Source organism: Halictus rubicundus, chromosome 4 (assembly GCF_050948215.1).
Source record: "Halictus rubicundus isolate RS-2024b chromosome 4, iyHalRubi1_principal, whole genome shotgun sequence".
Lineage (NCBI taxonomy): Eukaryota > Metazoa > Arthropoda > Insecta > Hymenoptera > Halictidae > Halictus > Halictus rubicundus.
The window spans coordinates 12,821,450-12,840,726 of record NC_135152.1 but is presented as its reverse complement, the minus strand read 5'-3'; the positions used below and the strand labels follow the sequence as shown (position 1 = coordinate 12,840,726).

General features: G+C 41.4%; 1 protein-coding gene across 1 annotated transcript in view; it reads right to left on the bottom strand.

Annotated features, from left to right (window-relative positions):
* The window catches only part of Fid (class I SAM-dependent methyltransferase fire dancer), a 42,269-nt gene extending 23,343 nt beyond the window's left edge, over nt 1-18,926 (bottom strand). The window contains exon 1 of the mRNA XM_076786797.1: nt 18,328-18,926. The gene's annotated coding sequence lies outside the window, so the exon portion shown is untranslated. The remainder of the gene's footprint in view (nt 1-18,327) is intronic.
* Between the last annotated feature and the right edge of the window lie 351 nt (nt 18,927-19,277).

Below are 19,277 nucleotides of genomic sequence, written 5' to 3'. Positions count from 1 at the left end.
TTTATTTCCGTTTCTAGATCCATCCTATCCACTCTTTCTCTCTCTTCGTCCTCGTTCTCCGTTTCCTTTTTACTCTTTTCCTCTCTATCTCTGCTACGTCTCGATATTCACCATCCCTCTTTCTATCGGACACACATACACAGCCACGGCCAACACCGACACGCAACACTGACGCCACCAATACGGCGACGGCGGCTGCGCGGTGAATTTATTCGATATCCTCTCCTCTCTTTCGCATAACTGGGTTAATTTCGGTGCACCAGTTTAACTAATTTAAAGACGCAGGATGCACGCCGGGACCAAAATCGAATGGCGTTGGTCCGACAACGATTTCCATGCTCTCGAAACTACCACGCCTTTCATCGAACTGGTGGAATCGCATCATCGTTCCTCGCCCGATTATGAACCATAAAATGATAAGACTTCGCTCAGGTCAAAGCAACAAAATGAAACTGTAGGCACGTTAATAACTGCAGATTTTTTTAATTTGAGTGAAACGAGAAGATATATGAAACGGTGAAGGATTGAAGAACATTTGAGTATATGATTATTTTATCTTATCAATAGACTGCGGATATCGATGCAAAATAAAAATTGCCTGTACTAATTACACGAGATACAGGAGAGCTACATAGATATTTATTTCTTTTCTTAATCATTTTGTAGAGCTGGAAACAATGTATAACGGTATTCGCAATTTTTTAAAATTGTTTTTACTAGCTTTTAGTACTCATTTTTTAATGATAATTTTTATAAATCAAATCGCTATTGCAGAGCGATGAAGTGAATTTACGTGAATTTGCTGAAATAAGAAATCGATGGAATTTATTCTCGGACTTACTAAAAGAGATTAATGTGGGTCAAGTGTGACCCAGCCATTCGGTTCGTCTGATATATCAACGACTCGATCAGCTGTTAATCCAATAAAATCTTAAAACGTTAAGATCGAAATAAAGAACTGGCACCTGACTTTTGCAAATGTTGCTTCTAGACGAACAAAATCAAAAAGATTTTTGCGATAACCCAATAATTTCGAGCGCGCAGTGAAAGTTCGTATTAACTTTTCCTGAAAAAATTCGAAACAAGATTCACTTATCGAGGTAAGCCGAAGCGATGGAGTCTGTAAGTTGAAAGAAAAATTACAGGAATGTTTTAATTAAGAATTCGCGTGACTACCGCGCGAGTAAATAAATTTATTAAACAATTCCTCGCAAAAGTAGCTCGATAATTTCCTCGCCCGTGCCCAGAATAAAGAAATGGGTCGTCTTTGCCGGTCTGTTGTTTCCACCGCGAAAAAAAACTGCGCTCGCGTTCGGTTTACGCGATATACCCCGCGGATGTTTTCTCTCTTTATTTGCAAGTTAACCAGATATTCGAGAGGGACTAATTGTCCGCTCTTCGAGGAACAATTTGTAATGAAGATAGGATCGTTCCTGAAGAACGGGATGCATTATTCTCGGAGGCAGCCGCAAAATACATACAAACCTAAACGAAGTCCGTTGCGGTACGAAGTGACAGTGAAAGTGTCGAAGAGAAAGGAGATGATTGAAGCGAGATAGTAGCATGTAAACGCTTATGGCACGCGCACCGCTCGACTCGGCGAAGGATTGGCGTGTCTGAGATACTTTGACTCCGATGCTTACGTAGACCTCTGTTCTCATTAACTTCGTTAGCTTCGTTTCAATCGGTAATTGTATTTACTTCGCTTTCGTTAAACATTTATTCCACCGTTCATTAGCACGTTATTATAATATATTTTTATTACTGACTTTAACGACTTCTATGCGCCTATCCAAATTTTTAGCCATTTCTTGGATAATATGTACCCAAAGAAATAAATTTGTTGAATAATTCCTCATAATCCTGACAATCTCAATAATCATAAATTAAAAATATTAGAAAGCGTCTTGTAAACTTAGTGTTGATATCATCAGCAAACTATTCAAAAATTCACTAAGTTGTTATTTTAATATGTGTACTTTCTCTCCAATGCAATAATAAATAAACAAATTCATTTTTTTGTTTCGGACCAGTAGAAAGACCGGAATCGTGACAACCGCCGACTCATGTTTTTCAAAACATGCTCCATTGAAACACTCGTGTAATTTTGGTCATTTTTATTTTTAAAAAATCACACATGTACTTCAACTAGCAATAAATATGTGTGCAAAATCCCAAATGTAAAAGGTTCAATAGTTTTTCTGAAAAGAAATTTTTAAAATTCGTACAAAAATGGCCTCGAAAACCAGAATACAGCATTAAGAAATATATATAACTGGAGCAATTTTGAACATTTTTATTTTTCAAAAATCACACATGTACTTCAACTACCAATAAATATGTGTGCAAAATCCCAATGTAAAAGGTTCAATAGTTTTTCTGAAAAGAAATTTGCAAGGTTGCAATGTCTGCAAGTAAAAAAGAAGTTGGTCACCAGCGGTTCGCGCGATTATTTAAACGCGCTTTACACTCTGTTTCAAGCTTGCGCTTTTTCTTCGATACTAATTGCTGTTGTCGCGGACCGCCGTCGGCCGAAAAGTCCATTAAAACGCGCGGAAATTTCTTGATGCCGTGCTGCGGCGTTCCGGTTAAGAGCGAAAAACCTAGTGGGAAGGTGGAAAAGCCATTCGCAGTGTTGCATAAATTCTAATTGGGTTAAACTTCCAAGTCGGCGACGGAGAAGCGTATATTACGTGTGAAACTGGGACTCGATCTGCGAAGGACGTCTATAGAAAAGGAGAGGAGAAAAAATGGAATTCGATATACATACACCTACATATATATATACCTACACAGAGCCGACGTCGACGGGTAAATAGGTGGCGCGATATCATCCGACGACCACTGACTTCTGTGTCTGATGGTCGACGATTCCGTCGATCCGCGTGTCAGCCGAATGAAAATGGAAAATGTCAGAGACCACGTTCGAAAAACGAAAACAGCGAGTCTTTACGCGGCGAATCCGCGGGATTTGATTATAACGGACATTTGTATAGTTTATACACGGTTTTATTCGGCTCGAAATGATAACTTTATACACTGGGTATAGGCCCTTTTGGATAGGTACTTCTCCCAATATATTCTGGTGTTGTAAATGAAGCCAACCTTATTAATGGAGGCGATGGTGATTTCCGGAGAAAAAGAAAAAAATATTCGGCTCGAAATGAAATGAAGAGCTCGGCGAAAGCCAGGCTTTAAATCGCCTGAAATTTTCGGGAACCGTGTAGTCCATAAATACGTTCATAAATAAGTCAGCAGCCTGTTAAAAACGTAATCACTCGCATTAATATTCGGACACGCTTAAAAATACAACTTTTCTAATATCGGGTCACACGACTTGAATCTTTTGGAGAAGTTAGAATAGTTAGCTTAATACGTGACGTGATAAGAAATTTTTGAAAAAATTTCAATTGGTCGGAATTGCAGAGAAAATACTGAAAGCTGTTTTTTACGATTTTTTGATGCAGACCTACATTGAAAATTTAGAAAATACATTTTGTAGGTCTATGTCAATTATATACGTTCTCAAAAACTTTCAGTATTTTGTCTACAATTTTGTCAACATTTCTTTTTTCACATCTTGTGATGTTCTCAAAAAAATCCAAATCGTGTGGTCCAAGATGAAAAAAAGTTATCGTCTTTTTAAGAGTGTCCGAATATTAATGAGACCATAAAGTGGGACCATTTTGTATTTTATTGTGCCATTAATTACACAGATCGTTGAAAAATTATCTTTTTGCGAAGAATTCTCCAGTAATTGTAGCGAACCCAATGAAAATGGATGAAGCGCTGAATTATTAAACGATTGGATTGAAAGTTGGCGCATTCTGGAATTGTTAATGAAAGTGAAGCAGTCAATGAATGCAATAATGGTGTAAAGTCAATATTTGTCTGTTTATCTCAAGGGTCCAATCGTCATTAGATAGCACAATTTTAATATAATCTTATCGTGGCTTGCGCAACACTCGCATAACAGCCTTCGATATTGCTGTATTTTACAGAACTTTTATTTAACTCCTCATTATCCAATGATTAACTGTTTTTACATGCGTAATTTTTGCATTAAACGGCTTCTATGTTAATTAGCAAAGACAAGAAACCGATCAAATTTATTCTCCGTCTGATCAAAAGAAATTAATATGGGTCCGGAGTGACCCAGCCACTTCGTTCGCCTAATAGCTCAACCTTCCGACCAGCTGTTGGTCCGATAAAACGTTGCGAGATCGAGTCTCGGGTCCCAAATAAGGAGCTAAACAAGATATTTTTTCATCGAACCGGTATTTATAGCCGAATCTCGTTTCGACGATCGGAGAATTAATTGTTTTCCTGACCGGGACACAGTCATCGCAGTGACCGAGGTTCTCGTTCGGCGAGCATAAATGGAAATAAAATCTTCGCGTAATTTATGCGCATTCGTATCGGTTTGGCAAGCGTACAGGTGACGAGGCCGTCGCAGAATCCATAAACTTCTTTTATTGTTCGTGTAATCTCGCGCCTCTATTCTTCCCTCGTTGGCTAGACGAGTTTTACGACGGCGGGGTCAAACAATCTCGAATTTTGAATCCCGCCGGCACAGTTCGATTGGTTTTTCGGACCGCTTTTTGTTCCCCTTGGCGTCGGGCGGTTTGATCTCGCCTAAAATGGTAATTAACGCATTTCCAGCCGGTGACGCAAAACCACAGCCTCATTTTTTAAACTACCGTTTTTAAGCCGCACTTTTTTTCAGTCATTTTTCACCGTTTGTTATGAGCTTTTCAGAAGCGATTTTGCGAATTCCAGAACCTTTGCACGAATGTTGAAACATTGATATTAATTCTAGACTAGACTGCAGATGTTTATGCAATTTCCTATTTTTGGAAAATCCTATTTTCCATGGGAACAGCCTCTGTAGATCCGAAACAAATAAACATCGCACTAAATTCTATCGAATTTTTCGAATATTTTCATAAATGCATAAAGATCCGCAGTCTAATAAATCAGTTACGCATTTATAACAAAATTCAACAGGCCAGACACAAAAATGAATTAGAGTAACTTAAGGAAATTTGCCGCAGCATTTTATATAATTATACATTTTTAAGCAAGCACTTATTTTTACAGACTAATTTAAAGAATTTAGAATTGAACAAAAGCGTTTTCGTTCTGTTACAATTTAAAGAAAATACGAATCTCGATGATCTTCGTTATACAAAGTGAGCAGTGGAAGGTGAACATTATAGATCCGTAAGAGTAAGTCGTTCTATGAAATAGTGGAATATTTTTTCCTCTCAAAATAGGAGACGATATGTTCCAGAAAAATGTCTATTTACACTGCATCCACAGTAAATTGCAGCTGATTTTAGGAAGACTGGTCGTTACGAAACGGCCAAGTAAGTGACGATGAACGGAACAAATATGTTCCCATTGTTGCCAAGAAGGATTTTCCCGCGGTTACAACCGGTGAACGCGGAAAATCGCGGTCATATTTCCGCGACTTTCCAACGAGCATCGTGCTCCGAACTGCGATCTCGTTAACAGGCCGATTACGATGACTGCACTGCGAAACGACATAAGTTGTATTATTTTCACTTTCGAGATGTCGCGGTCGAAGCATTCCTCCTCGATTCTTGACTTCAGTGTCATTGTTACACGCTACGTGTTTTCATTTCTAACGTAAACAAATCGGCTGGCCGGTGCTTCGTGCAAACAGTCGGCGCAACTCGCAGATCTTCACGCACTGCGAAGTTCCATAATTTATTTACGCGAGACTGGTTCGGCAAAGAGATTACTAACATTTCGACGGCTAAAGGTTTGTTGATCAATTTTTAATTGGGAATTACGACTGAAATTCAACAATTTCTTCTATGATTATTATTAGACAACGGATTTTATGCATTCGTGGCAAAAATGAGTAGGTGTAATTTAAAACAGCAAAAAGCACTGGAAGAACTTGCAAATACAGTTATATTATTTTCAACTCATTAAACATATTAAGAAAGAAAATAAATTTCTACTTGGCTCAGTGTTTGTTGCAATTCAGGTAGAAAATTTGTATTTTGCATGAAGAACCGCTGTCTAATGATTAAGAAAATAAAAATTGTCCGTACCAATTACAAGGAAGGGGGGTTAAAATCAGAATTGATTTCTTCTATTAACAATTTGAATATGTTGTAAATAATGCAACAATAAATTCATCGGTCGTTTCTTCTATTTCTGTAGTTCATCTGCTCATTTTTGTTGTAAGTCTAATCGTCAATGAGTATCGATCTCAAAAATTGCTCCAACGTCAAAGTAATTGAATTAATGAATTACCGAAAGTGGAGAGTCGAGAACAATCCAAAAAAAATCACAGTCGATGCTACTTCAACCTTCTCGCGTTCCAAAAACGCTAGAATTCCGTTCAAATGCGTGACAGTAAAAATGAATGTTAAAGAGGACATTTGAAGCTGATTTGCAGCATGAACGAATGTGGTTGTAGCTTCTCTTGCAGTAAGTTTGCGTATGTAAAAACGAGCAACTGATGAGTTGTGTCGACTCGCTCGAGAGGCTTTCGATCGCGGCACGAACTATCGTACAAGCTCGTGGCCGAAGAGGTTTTCGAGCGTCGTTGATACATTCATCTCGACAATAACACGCGATAATTAGCCGCGTCTCGTGAAACTAAAGAAATCGCAAGATCGTGGGTGAAAGTGGCGCGATGCTTGCGACTGTTGCGTTACGCGCCGATCGTCGAGGACAAGTCTGCTCCCAGTGTGGTTCCTTTGTTGCGCAATTTTGGTTCGTGAGGGGCCTGCCCGTGAGGATCTCGATCACCTTCGAGAGGTTCGATGTTAGATCCGTGATTTACATGTACCGAATGACACCGGTGAAGTCCACACGAACTTACCCTAAACTTTCTTACGAAAAGACTTTCGATTCAGTTTCTTCAAAACTGTTCTATAAAACTAACTCTTTCTACTCGAAACTGTATAAAAATGCTGGATCTACCAAACTGGTCAGACTGATCCATTTCACGGTTCGCTCTTCCTATAAAGATGCTCTTAAAAGATTGTACCACCGCTCTGTACGATGTACTCATCTCAATTGATCTAATCGTTGGTCCTCCGAAGGAATGTAGGGCGACGCGATTCTCGAAAAGGAGACTACAAAGATGATAGAACAATGGTCCCGATGACGCCGAAGGTATCATCAAGCGGAGATTACGCTGTCTACGTAACAATTATGAGGATCCACGTGGATCGGATCGTTCTTGTCGATCCGTCGGCGATCTATTCAGGTTTCTGGAGCGGCAATTTGATCTCGCGGCCGTTCGGCGAATCGCGATCCACGTTCGCCGCATTTTCGGGCCAATTATTCCGTCTCGCGATCTACACTCGGCGTTGTTACGAGCGAAAGTCCATTCCCGACTTGCAACTCGTTCCCCCTCGATCGTCTCGCAAACGCCCCCGTTCCTCTCGCTGCGCGTACCAGACTTTTATTCAACTGAACAACCTGCAACCAAGTTTCAGATCATCGTCATTCCCAAAGCCACTCCTTTCTGAACATGGTAGATGACAATGGATTGCAACTGGTACGTAAAGGATCCATTTCAGTGACTCTTGACATGCTATATATGTAAATTAGTCGTGGTTGCAAATTAACTCCTGACACTGGTTCGCCTCCTCTAAGATACCAGTACAAATGACTACACTATGAAAAAAGGGAATACTTTAAATATTCTAATAATTTAAAAATTCTGGATCAGATAACTACGCCGTTTGCCAGTTGTTAAAAAATTATTCTGAATTTGCATTATAACCTTAAAATTTTTAATTAAATGCAGCGTATGGTTTTTGCGAAATATTAAAACAATTTAGTGGACTCCATGAATGCTATGCTTGTTCTGTGACTTTAAATAACAGTGCATTAAAAAATTGACTAATTTTATTTAAACCGTGAGATTGTGGACGTCACTTCATGGACCACCTACCAGAAAACAAACTTGGATTATTTTGGCCAGTCTGGTAGATTCAGAAGCATTGTTCCAGAAGGAGCAAACCCGGAATGATTCAGTCCGATCAGTCTGGTATATGCAACAGTATATTTAAGTAGAAAGAACAAACCTGAAAATGGATCTTTCTAATAGATCCATTAATAAATCCAGTAGAAATGGATCTTTCAACCCAGTAGATCGAAATTGAATTTATCTTCGAATTTGCATATATACTTCCTTGGTGATAAATTTCTCGTTCCTCAACTTCCTCAACGATAGAAGTCTAATCTCCAGACAGCGGATATGTACGCGAGTTCAAGTTTTTTTGTGAATCGACCGAGGAAAGTGGTATTCAAATAGAAACTAGCCGCAAGAAGAATGCTGTGGCTAAATAAAGAAAGCTATTAACTCTAACGAACGCGCTCGGGTGCGCAAACAGACGCAATCTTTTCTCCCTAACGTCGGAATCGCTCTTTTCTTCTTCTTCTTCTTCATTTTTATGCTCTTCTCTCGCGCGGATTTCGGCAACAGAGTTTACCACTTTGGCAACGGTTCGGCAGTTTGATTGCCACAGAGAGACCGTTAGAAAGGAGCATTTTCGTTGCCAAACACCTGGGATATCGGTCTGGAAACGAGATAAAACGACGTTTTTATCGCTGTTTTATTGCTCGCCGGCGAGTCCGCGGTGATTCCGAGGCGACGAGAAACGGTTCGCGACGAAATTTCAAGGCGAATGCCTTCGCCTATCAATGAGCCATCGGCGAAAAACACGGGCCCCGAAGGACACTGTCAAGCCGGGCCCCGTTTCCTAGAAAGTCGACTCGCGACCGATCTTGAGAATCGAAAAATACGTCGTCGCGCTTCTTCGCTCCTTCGCGGCCTTTCTCTCTCGCTGCTCGGAATGATCTTGACATTCTGCGAACGTTCCGCGCCGATTCGCAGAAAAAAGGCCCCAAATTTGCATGATTAGCATCGCGAGCAGACGATCCATCAGTCCCCAAAATGGTTCAGGCCGTAACTCAAAACAACGACGGCCGGAGATGCAAACACTCGCAATGATATTCGAACACTCTTCAAAACACGATAGCTTTTTTTATTATCGGACCATACGACTTGGATTCTCTGGAGAAGTTATTGAAAAAAATTGCAATTGGTCGGAATTGAGAAATACTAAAAGTTGTTCTCTACAACTTTTTATGTGGGCCTATATTGAAAATTTTTTAAATACATAAGACTGTGTCAATTTACGGGCTGTCCCAGAAAGAGTGTACGAAAAAGAAAAGGTGGATTGCTGAGGTAATTCTAAGCACCTTTTTCCTTTACCAATTCGCGCCGAAACGCTCCGTTTTCGAGTTATTCACGAAAAACACGAACCAATCAGAGCGCGGCTACAGCGAACGGATTCAAAATCGACGACAGGTCCCGCTGAGCGCGGCGTTGCCGTTGGCCAAACCAGACTCCGCCCACTGTAGCCGCGCTCTGATTGGTCCATGTTTTTCGTTAATATCTCGAAAACAAAGCGTTTCCGCACAAATCGGCAAAGGAAAAAGATGCTTCTAATCACTTCAGGTATCGCCCCTTAATAAGAGAAAATTCGGATCTAATGGGTTCGGATACTCGAGGTTCTACTAAATCGTGGATTAAACAAACAAATACGTGCCGAACGGTATCGTGTTTGGTCTCATTTTAATCAGGAAAATCTCGCCAATGTATCGATACAAGTTTCATAAACCACAAACTGTTGGTATCGAATCAGTATTGCCACCGAGCCCCTCAATGAGCACACTTGGCGGTAAAGGGGACGAATTCTACGAGAACAATGTTGCGTTTGTGAAAAAAATAATTTTTCATATTTTTGGATGTGAAAAGCACGGTTATTTGTTTCTATTTTGGAACGACCGTGAAGTTTCGCCTAGCACGGCTTGCTCGGGCCTAATGTCGGATAATAATCGGCCGGATGACGGAAATCTTGATCCCGTCGCATGAGCGGAATGATCGCCGTGGCAATTATACGCGAACGAAAGTAAAACCAACGACCACGGAGATATGAATTAATTATTTCCTGGTGTTATCGTGGCCGATTAACTGCGCACACCGTCGCATAAAGTTTATGCCCATAAACTTCATCCAGTTTCGAAGTAAGAAATTCGGAAGAACCGCGTCTTTGCTTGAACACTGAACCTACCAAGAACTAAATTGTGACACCTTATAAAAATGACTAAATAAATATAAAAATCTTGGAAAAGTGTATCAACTTGCCGCGGTCTCCCTTAACATTACCAAAGCTTCGAATAGTTGGAGAAATGGTCCAATCACGGAGAATTGATGGAATTAACAGAGATTCCCGGTCCATGGAAATTAGAGGTTCATCGACCGCAGACGTTGGCCACTGGAATTGAGTTCCATAGCGAAAATTGCCGGTTAACCAAACGGTGCAAAAGGAAGTTCTGACGAGAGTAGTGGATGGATCGGTTAGGTTCGAGGCAACCACGGGGCAAAGTAATATAATAGAAAGTATCGGGAGACGGAAGCGGTTGACACCGCGCAACTGGATACATCGTAAAACGCGGTATCCGTACTCACAATCAGATTTTCATCGCTGCCACGCCGGGCAATTCCAAAGAAAGGCTCCGTGTGTTTCCTTTCTAATCGGGCTTCGGTCTACAATAGACCCGTTCGAGCCGTTTGCAAGCCTTCCTTCCCGTTCAGAGACACAGAACTCCGATCGACAACTGAATCTTATCAGAGACAATCAACTCCTTATCGACCAAAATGGAGATTGTTGCGAAACTTCCAGCAATTTTCTATAACCATTAGTAGACTGCGCATCTTTATGGAAAGTAGAAACTTTCCATGTCAATTGCATGGAACAGAAGTTAATTGAAGGTGTACTTCTTATATTGATAATATTAATAACTTGGAAACAACACAATACTTAAATTCGTTTAATCACTTCATCCATGTTCTTTACATTTATACAGTTATATACATTCATAACAAAAATTAGCGGTCGAAACTTAAAACAGTGAAAACCTTAGGAGTCGAGATCAATTTTTATTTAACTCCTTTCTGTGGTAATCGATGCACAAGATTTTTATCTTGCACAAACATCCGCAGTCTAGTCATTAGACAAAAATTTTTAATTGCGTCCATGAGAAAAATGGATGAAATGCGAAACAACGAGAAAATGTTCAGTGAATTTAAAAATACTGTTGTCCCGTTTCCGAACTAATTGAAATGATTTTTAAAACAATTTTTATTTTGCATAAAGATCCCCAGTCCAATGATCGTGGTTCTTGTGATTTCTAGATGAAGGACTAACGTCGCCATCCTTCATCGCAGATATCTCTGTTGTGGGAATCAATTCATCTATTTCGCAAGTTCCGCTCGAGAAGTTGGCGACTGTTGTGACAATTTCGCGAGGACAATTGAAATCCACGACGATGTCGAGGGACCGTTGGTTGTATTGTATACAGTCTTGAAGACGGGAGAGCTCAAGCTGGAAACCTTGAGCACCGCCTTTTGATAGACACGAGATCATGTTTAAGACCCTCCGGGGGACAGGGACCATTTGAACTTTCGGAACCCTCTAGAGCTGCGAGATGATCGTGATCCTTGAAACTCTTTGAGAACCTTGAGATTGAAATCCCGCGGATCACTTTAACGTCTGAGATCCTCGAGCCTGGACCATCTTTGTAACTGGTCGGTAAGAACTCGTTAAGAATCGTGCCGGTGATTATGAAAGTAAGTCTTCTTTGTAATATATCACTTTCCACTGAATTATATAATTATTAGTACAATCAATCGAAGTAGTACATAATTAAGAAGAAGCTTAATTTGTTTGGGATTTTGACTTACACCACTTTCATAATCACCAGCACAATTTGTTCGTTGAACATTATCTATAAAAAATATTACACAGCGTTTTAAGAGGTGAGTATTCGTCCCTTGTATCATCCCCTAACTCGCTTTGCCTTTGATAATCTCCTAGGGGGTGAAAAGATTACGTATTCATCGTAGGAGCGTGTTTAAAAGTTCAATATTCATAAGCGCAGAATAATCTCTCTGTTCGATCGATGTGAATCGAAGAGTATTCATATTTATAGCAGGTTTCAGCCCCATCTTGCCATCTTTATTAATTTATTCGATTTTTAAGCGTTCCTTTTATGTCGGATACAAAGAGGGAGTGCCATTTTCGGAAAATTTCAAAGGGTTCGAAGTCTTACCAAGTGTCTAGAATTAGGGGATGTTTTTGTCAGGCGTATAAAAGACTTCAAACATACCGAAATTTCATCGAGAGGTCAAACAAAATTCAACGTTTTCAATGCTAATTTCTCCAGTGGAGCAGAGAGGATTATATTCGATCCAAGCCTAGCCATTCTACCGAGTGCCAGACACTAGGCGACAATTAGGGGATGTTTTAAAGAGGAGTATCAAAGGATAGCAACGACCACTTTCTCGCTCTTTTATCCAACCCTCTTAGAAATCCGCTAGGTTCCGAAAGACCGAAAATTTTCGTGTATCCAAAGTTATCGTCTTAAGGGTGGTTCTACAACCCCCGAGACTTGCACCACCGGTCACGAGAGCCCGCAGTTTCCGCCACGCACATAGTCCGCCGCGACGCCCGGCGTCTTCCGGCGTCGCCAGGCAGCTATTTATGGCCCGTTTGAATTTCTTATCGAGAAAGGGGGTTGATTCGAGCTCGATTCCTCGTGTGTCGGGTGAAGAACAGGGTGATTACGGGGCCCATTTATTCAGTCGCAGATATAGGCTAAAAATAGGAAAGGAGAGAGAGAGAGAGAGAGAGAGAGAGAGAGAGAGAGAACGCCGAGCGAAACGTGCGCGAATCCAAGGAAGTACAGAGGGAGTTTGGGAGTGGAAGGGGATGAAAAACGTTGGTAATCCGATGACGGAGGAAACAGGGATGAAGAAGGGTCATGAGGAGGACAAGGGCGGCGGGGAAGGGAGAAGGAACCGACCACACGAATGCTACGATTGAAATACTCGGTCGCGGGGGTGTAAAAGGGCGTCAGCAGTGACGTAGGCGAAGTTGGAGGGGGTGAGGCTGCGATACGACATGGTGAACCGTGTTCGTGATGGTATCTAACGATGTCCCGAACTGTCCCGAACCGTCCCTGAACCTTCCACGTCCAGAGAAACCAATTTCGTTTCATCCCCCTAACGATGGAATGCTTTGTATTCTAAGTTCAGGGTCAGAAGCTGGTTGGTCCATCCCCTAAACTGCCAATCCTCATGCACTTATTGCACTAATAAAACGTCGCATGTAAACGTTCACGTTCATAAAAATGATCACGTTCGTTATCACCGTCACAGATGCGTGACGCGTTATTTTCTCTCGAGCAGAAGCAACCTTCGAGGAAGCTGAAGAAATGGTTAATTTATTCCGATTTTCATCGAGGACTTCGAAAATAGTAATTTGCGTAAATGCACTGCTCTAACAGCAGCTTTTAACGATGTTAATATTATTAACCAGAAATATTAACGTCGGTAGCTCTTTGCTCTGTGCAGACGCTGTTCATCATGCTAGGACAAGTTTCTGCACAATCGAGTAGTTTGGAAAGTAATTGTGGTAGAAAGCATTAATTTTGAAGCATTAATATTCATACGAATTTCCCTTTCCGAAGAAGAAAGTGATACGAAGATATTAAAATATCTCCCACCTTCGCTACACTACATATTATTATCTCTATACGTGCTATGAATCGCGATAATGTCACCTCGCGTGGAACATCACGAGATCCCGTTCGTTTCGTGAAACCGTGTCATCGTCATACTGCGGATTTTATGGAGTTATAATAAGAACGACTGGGCGAAAAACAAAATAATAAAAGCGTATTATTTGTACATTATTAAAATCATTGAGAGAAGAAATAAATGCAGTTCCTGTTTCTCGCGATCGACGCGCAATATTTCATTATTTTACATAAAGATCCGCAGACTAATCGACCATTTCTCAGTGGTAGTAATGATCACAGTTTGAAAAGCGAATATCGTATACGTTCGAGCCGTTTCTTTCTCTTTTCTTCGCCGGAACGAAAGCCCTCTTCACAAAGGGAGCCCCGGTTAAATGAAACGATTCTGTTTATGCGATTCACTGCGGAGATCTACCGTCGAGAGTGGCCCGACGGTAATATTAGTCGCAGATATTCGCGGAATCAAACGAGCAGACAGAACTCCGGATTATATAGATTACATTTGCTGATTCTATTTGCATACTAGGTTAAGAAGATAACCCCCGATCTCGTCCTCGTTCGATACCGTATTAAGACCGAACATCTCTGTATCATCTCCGTGCACGTACGAATAAACGCTTTTTTTTTTTTTTTTTCATGTGCCGAGACGCGTATTGTATGTGCACACGATTCATTACGGCAACACGCGTAACAGGTAGCTTTCAATGATCCTACTGTCTCGAGTGGCACTCGTCAATCGAGACTTTCATGCAGGGTTGCAGTCGTAATAAAGGCGCAATTGGGGAAAACGGTAATTCCGCGGGGGAAAAATTAATTAGTCAAATACAAACCTACAGAAACATTCAAACAATTGAACGATGCTCCTACAATGCTCTCGGGTTATTCAAATTACTACAAAGCAACATGCATTTCCATCGAACCTCTGTTTTTACACAAAAATCCGCACTCTAGTTAGAAGAATGGGCCTTCGTCCGATTAAAATTAATGCGAATTCTGTATTGGTCTGAAATGGAAAACTAAATTTCTGTTCTATGTATATGAACACATGTTGTTGATCAAAGCAAAAGAGAAAAACATTTTTATCCTCTATACCAGGATCCCCCTCTTTAACACTAGATTTACGGGACCCGTCAAAATGACGGATTCTAATATTTTTAATTTACGAATATTGTGATTGTAAAGATGCATCCATGAGGAATTATTTAACCAATTGATTTCTTTGGATATACAGGGTGGTCCACGCAATTGTTTCAAGTCATAACTCAAGTCATAAGGGTGCCATGGCAAAAAAATTATTAGATCTCGAGGTATTTTCAAAAAATGTCATACATTTTCTTGTATTTAGTGAAATACAGCCACACTTTTTCAAAATCTTAGTTTTCGTACTCGAGTTACGATACGTGAGTTGCTACTGAATGATGAAATGCTTACTCGTACAAATCGGTTTCTGTTATGATAACAATGTCGAAAGGGTGTTTACCTTTACAACATAGTCATGAAGTGTTTGAGTATCTTCTTCAATAAAGACATTTTTTGAAACTATCTCGAGATCTAATCATTTTTTTGCCATGGTACCCTAATCATTTTTTCCGTAGAATGAACGGAAGAATCGATCTGTGCAAAAAAAAAATATGCATTTCTATTTAAAGAAATGATGCAATTGTTAATTGCACATGCACTGCTGCATCTAAAAAAAAATTTAAAGGCCTACAGATGTAGTGCTCTTCGAACCATTTATCTTTCTCCTTTATCATTTTTTCGTAAATGCAATAATAGCGGAGTTATGACTTGGATGACGTGGACCACCCTGTATATTATTAAAAAGATGACCACAAATTTTGATAGATACAATCATGTTATTTTTGTAAAGTGATGTGAAATGGTCATTTTTAGTGCTCCGTAAAGCTAGTGTTAAGGGAAATGAATAATGTTCGTGTTTGGTAAACTATGTTTGTTAGTCCTCGTCACAGAGTCCGTCGTATAGGGCAAGGGGTTAAACGCGGAGCGTTTTGGTGTGTGAATAGCGGATTCGGGGCGGTTCTAACCCCCTGGCCTGACGTCACCGGTCGAGCAGCGATGGGGGTGGGAGAGCGAGACGTTGGGAGAATTTGAGAATCACTGCGACAGAGATAGCCGTGCCCACTAATGGGCGAAATGTAGTGGGGTTGGTCCCGGCGACGGTGGTACGCGCGGGAGGCAACGTGCCAGGAGCGTGAGGGGAGGCAGCCATGAATGAAAGTAGCGCGTATCGATTTACCCGCGCCGCCCTAGATAAAATATGGTAAATAGTGGGCTGAAACGGGCTACGAGCGGGGGAGGACGTCATCGCGCGCATAACGACGCTTTTTACCCGTCGTACCCGCCACCGTGGTGGATCCTCTCTCGCCATTATCCGTGCCCACACGTGGCCCCCGCAACACTCCCGATTTCACATTTCAATTAAAGGGGGGGCTTCTCGTGCAACGACAGTGAAAACAAATGATTTTTAAGAATTTCAATAGGTATTCTGAAAAAAAAAATTCTTCTGAAAAGTTTTAATTTGATATTTGCCTAGTAGCCTGAGAACAACTTGCTGAGAACACATGATGCAAAAGTACGAAAAAGAATGTTTGGACCTGGGTCTGAACGGACCCGGTGTCGGTGGTCGAAGAGTGAAGTACCGTTGGAAACGACTGATTATACCCTCTACAACACTGACTACACGTTCGTGGCTCAACTATGTACGATACCATTGTACTATACTAGCACCGTTCAACTATAATACTATACGACTTCGCTAGTATAGTTTAATTATACGCTACGCCAGAAAGCAATGTTGGTATGGCTCGATTTAACGGTTCTACTATTTAACTAGACTATACTAATGTAATTACGGTATAACGTAATACAGTCGAACTATGAATAATGGGATCGATAGTTTAAATATACATAATATTGCTCTAATAAGCCGGTATAGCTGAACTGTGCGATACATGCTAGTACAATGGTTCAACTGTAGAATATGCTTGCCCGTGTATTCTTATTTTATATTATAAATCAATAGTTTCATTTTACACCCTATTAGTCTAGGCTGCCTATGCGTCATACTTTGACTCCGGATTTTATGCATCTATCAGAAAAAAAGAGTATCCAGATCAAATTTGAAACGGTACAAACATCGGAGAATTTAAAGATCGCTATAATTATTTTTCTCGCAATCGGTGCAGAGTATGTTTATTTCGCGCAAAGATCCGCAGTCTAGTTATAGGCGTTCCAATCCACCATGTGCGGTTTCTCTGTACATCTTTTGCATACTAGAATTTGAATACAGTCGACTCCCGTATAACGCGATCAAAAATTTGTTTAAAACAATTGTCTATATGTATCTGCTTTGCTAGTATGCGTTCAGTCTTTTTGAACAATATTCTGTACATTTACTGTCGCGTAAAATGCATATGGGGTAAGGGACCCAACTACTGTGTCTATATTAATTATATTTATTTTTAAAGCATAATGAGCATTAAAAAAGAGTTAATATATATGTTATATATATCTCTTTTTTAATATCACCCTATGGGGGATTTTTAGTATTACCCTTACCCTATGTATACTATCATTTTCACCACGTTGTACGAGAGTGTACGCTTGACGAGTGTGTATGATAGTTCCATTCGGTCTCCAATTAATCAATGGATTTAATTGAATGTCCTCGCATGGGGCTGTTAGAGATGGTCAATCTAAATTTCGGGCAGTGGTAATTTCCCTAAGAACGCTGTCTCGTTCATGTGCCAGTGCAAACGTTCTATTGCACCGTTGTGTAAATTGAAAAAGTTCCCGGGTCGCGCCACATTTCGCCCTGAATAATTTACACGGCTCACGTAGTAGACAGGAATTACGTATCCACGTTAAAAGCGTACGTCATACTTGTAATGTATAGAGCGCGCTCGCGGGGCGCTGCAATAAAAAAGTAATTCAAGGTGGCGGCTCATGGTGGCGGCCCCCGTCTTCAATTCAAATTTTACGATCGCGACGAAAATCAACGGGGAAGACGTCTCGATAAACTCGGCGAGAAGTATTAGAGCGCGGACGTTACACAGATCAATGGAACGATCGCAGCGCTATATGCGTGTCACTATCTAAAATTATTGTCTCGAGTCTGCCGCCATTACCCATTCATGCGAACCGTCCGAGAGTTGGATTCGCGTCAATGGCACCGAATCCAGCATTCGAACAAACTCCCAACCCTTCTCCGAACAAGACCGGAACCGAATCTGCAGCGCGTCGTCGTTCACATTTTACGATCTCTCCGAGATGCCACTGCATCCCGGAGTCATTGATCTCGTCGGAAGATTTCGCGGTGCTTATGCACCAGCAGATTGCAGATGCACCCTGGCAGGATCTAACGCAACTGCACCCGGAAACTCGCAAGGAACGTTGGGAAGAGAGACAGGTCTGTCTCTGAACCCGTAACCTCGATAGAAGATCCTCCGCGGGTACGGAGACAGGAAAGGAAACGTCACTGGCGTGCACCCGTCGCTGATCGAGAAAACGTACAAATCGGATGCGTCGAGGAGCGACGAGAGAAAGCTGTCGCTGTGACGAAACGAGACGCAACACATAAACGGGAGACGGAGATGGAGAACGGTGAATGGATGTCACAGGGAATTGGTGATGTCCGCTTACCTGGGTCATGACAGGGGTGGTATCTTCATGGTTCCACACCAGCGGAGAGGCTCACAACAGCTGGACGTCGATCGGATGGTATATCCTGGTAACGCGGGGCGAGAACGACGACGGCACTGCAATGGTTGGCCACCACTTCCACGCCATAACACGTCCGAAAACGCGCGACGGTTTTACTCACATGACAGCTCTCGCCGCTGCCCGACGATGATGTCCGATGGATCGCGGATTGGACGTCGCTGGATCTGGCCACGCGATCGACACCCTACGACTGTTCTCTCTTCCTTTCAATTTTTTTTCTTTTTTTCGGAAGCTAACCAACGAATTTGGTTGCACGCGTTCCCTTCGTCAAGTAAATTGACGACTGTCCCTCCGACAGCCCCGCGTTCGACGGTGGCTGCGGGATTGTTGGGGGTTCGCAGCGAACGAACCAGCCTAAGAACGAGGAAGAGGTTAACGGAGAAAGGCGCTATCCGAGCGAGACGGAGAACGAATGACTACGGTGGTGCGCCACGACGCGGCGCCACCGTCAACCATCCCCAGCATGATCAAAAATTCGAAGGGGGAGCACCCGTACGGGGTGGGACGAAAGTTACTAGCTCGTGTTTCGAACGAGTCTGCTCTGCACTGATGAATGCTAATGTACAAACGGAATACATGATATGCAAAAAAATTTCATTTAAAACAGCGGTTTTTATCTTTTTTTACCACAACGCACCCCACCGAAAAATCGGAAAAAATTCGTGAACGATACTTATATCTGTACGCTGATACTGTAAAAATATAAGTGACGTCGCCCGCAAACTTCAAGGCGAAATCTGAATTTTTTCGATTTTTTTTTCTTTTTTTTTTTTTGAGGGTTTTCGTGTTTTGCAACCAGGATGTTCTGCTTGCAAATCTGAGTTAATTAGAATATATGTATTTGTGTATTTGACATCTGCCAGATTTTT